The sequence below is a fragment of the Hipposideros armiger genome, unplaced genomic scaffold (assembly GCF_001890085.2).
Source record: "Hipposideros armiger isolate ML-2016 unplaced genomic scaffold, ASM189008v1 scaffold_1192, whole genome shotgun sequence".
NCBI lineage: Eukaryota > Metazoa > Chordata > Mammalia > Chiroptera > Hipposideridae > Hipposideros > Hipposideros armiger.
Genome location: NW_017732542.1, coordinates 404,349 through 406,780, shown reverse-complemented (window position 1 = coordinate 406,780; position 2,432 = coordinate 404,349). Strand labels below are relative to the sequence as shown.

The following is a 2,432-nucleotide window of genomic DNA, read 5'->3' as shown; positions in this document are numbered from 1 at the left end:
TAACCTGCAGGAACCACTGGAAAGCGATGGAGGGAGTGATCTATGACCATTGCGACCCTCGCTCTTGTCAGCCCCGGTGGCCTAATGGATAAGGCATTGGCCTCCTAAGCCAGGGATTGTGGGTTCGAGTCCCACCCGGGGTAAAAGGGGCAGACTTTTAGGCCCCTCCCAAGGGGTGAAAGTGTAGTTTACTCAAGAAAGCAAATTTAAGGTTTCCAGTAGGTTATGCAGACGCAGCCCTCAGCTGAAGTCGATTACACCTGATTTTCTGATAAGGGATGCACATTTTCCTCTTTCAGAAAAGAGTGCTAGCTCACTTCATCGAATCTTAATAACCGTCTTACTTGACGGTAAAGGAAGAATTGTTCATTTTTCTAGGTGTGTTAACTGTATTGTGATTTAAAAAGACTTTGTCTTTCAAAAACACATCCAATTATTTAGAGATTAAGTTATATGACAACTGGTTTGCTTTAAAATAATGGGCTAGGTGGTGGCTATAGTTAATAATACTGTATTGTATACTTGAAATTTGCTACGAGTGTAGATCTTAAACATTCTCCCACACACAAAAAAAGTGAGCTGATGGATATGCTGAGTTACTTGACTGTGGTAAATATTTCACAATGTATACGTATATAAAATTATCACATTGTGCACCTTCGATATATATCATTATTATTTATCAATTATACATCAATAAAGCTGGAAAAATATAATGGAATGAATGGACCCAAGACAAAATAAGCTTATCCATCAGTTGATAATGGCTTAAGCTGGGGGACTTAAAGGCACATTATACTATTTTCTCTGCTTCTGCATGTTTGAAATAGTCTATGATAAGGTGTTTTGTTTTTTTATTAATTTATGCAATCCATGTCTTCATTCTCAAGATAACGCGAGTCTCCCAAACTACAGGACATGGTGTTGGGTAAGATCAGACGCATCCTACATATACCCATGCCTATAGAGGAGATGACCACTGGAGCTTTGTCATAGATACAGGCGAAAACATAATTCTATTTTGCCTTTAAAAACCATGAATGGGATTCCTCTGTTCTTCCAGCTCTGGCTTTACTTCTCTCTTTTTCCCAAACATGTGGGGGCCCACCATCCCCACTGCAATCAGGGACCTCATTTCAATGCAGTATCTCCCACCATCATCCATGGCCTGAGGAGAATGGCCACCACAGAGCTATCCCAGATGCTTGTGTTTCCCCCACCTACGTTCTCTCAATGCCTTATTGAAGGAGTGTCCTCTGGGCCCTCTCAGTGGGCAGTGGGTGTGCACATCATGTATGATAGATCCACTCCAGCATTTCTATTTCAGTATGTCTTTGGCTTCCTTTCTCTACATGATGCCAGGGACGGTCTGGCATCTTAATCTCATCAAACATAGGCCACCACTGAGTTCAGTGCTCAGCTAACCAACCAAGAAACCTGACAGATAATCACATTTAGCTGCATAAGATAACAAGCTAAATACAGACTTTCTGTGAAGTGCACCCAGATCAATAAAATGACCAGATGGAAAATCATATCCCATCCTCCTTACTCTAACAGCCTTAGACCCACACAGCAGAAATCCCCAAGTTTCTGCTGGCACAAATGAACAAAATTTGCAATTCTTTTGGATACAAGCTATTTCCTCCCGGGGTCTGCCTTTGTGCTTGCCCCCTGCAGCATGCTGATCTGACTCTAGTTATGGGACAAGAGGTGTCCAGGGTGGTTGGTGTGGGCTTTTAGGAGAACTGGCATCCTCTTGCAAGACAAGTGCTCCAGGTGAGATTATTATAGGATATTCAAAAACATGAAGGCCACTCTCCTCAGATACCAGAGGATGGGCTACTTCAGGAGTTCAAGATCTTCAGCTTTGTCTGAGCCCACCCAGAGATGTCCCGAATACTTTGGTTCCACTCCTTCATAATCAGTGCCATTTCTTCCACATGAAAGATTTCCTGAGGCAGTGAACTCCACTTGCATTGTCATTCTGCAACATGCATAATTCAATTATGTATTTGATTTTTGACAATATCAGCCCTGCAGCTATAAGATTATTTTATGGCTGCCATAAAATGTCTCTGTCTCTGAATATGACTTAGGCTGAAAGTTTAAAGGCCTGATCTTGTTATTTTCTTTCTGTAAGCAAACCAGTGAACCCAGAAAAGTCCTTTCCATGCCACCGTCCTTGTAGTCACCTTTACTGCCATCACAATCAAGTACAGCAGTCACATGGTCCCCCACAGCACTTGCTTCAGTTGTCACTTCATCATTATTAACCAGGTGACACATGGCTTGATCATGATGCCACTGCCTGCCATGAATTACCACTATCCCATTTCCTGTTGGCAAGGAGTTCAGTAATGCATTCAAGCCCAAGTTCATTACCAAACCAGGGTCTTGCAGCAGTCAGAAAACCCATCCATTGCAGGGGT

The 2,432-nt window shown here is 42.4% G+C and overlaps 1 non-coding gene across 1 annotated transcript; it reads left to right on the top strand.

The window, feature by feature from the left end:
- The first annotated feature begins 70 nt into the window (after window positions 1-70).
- TRNAR-CCU (transfer RNA arginine (anticodon CCU)) lies at window positions 71-143 on the top strand. Its single transcript has one exon. It is a non-coding gene; the product is annotated as a tRNA-Arg (tRNA).
- The last annotated feature ends 2,289 nt before the right edge of the window (window positions 144-2,432 follow it).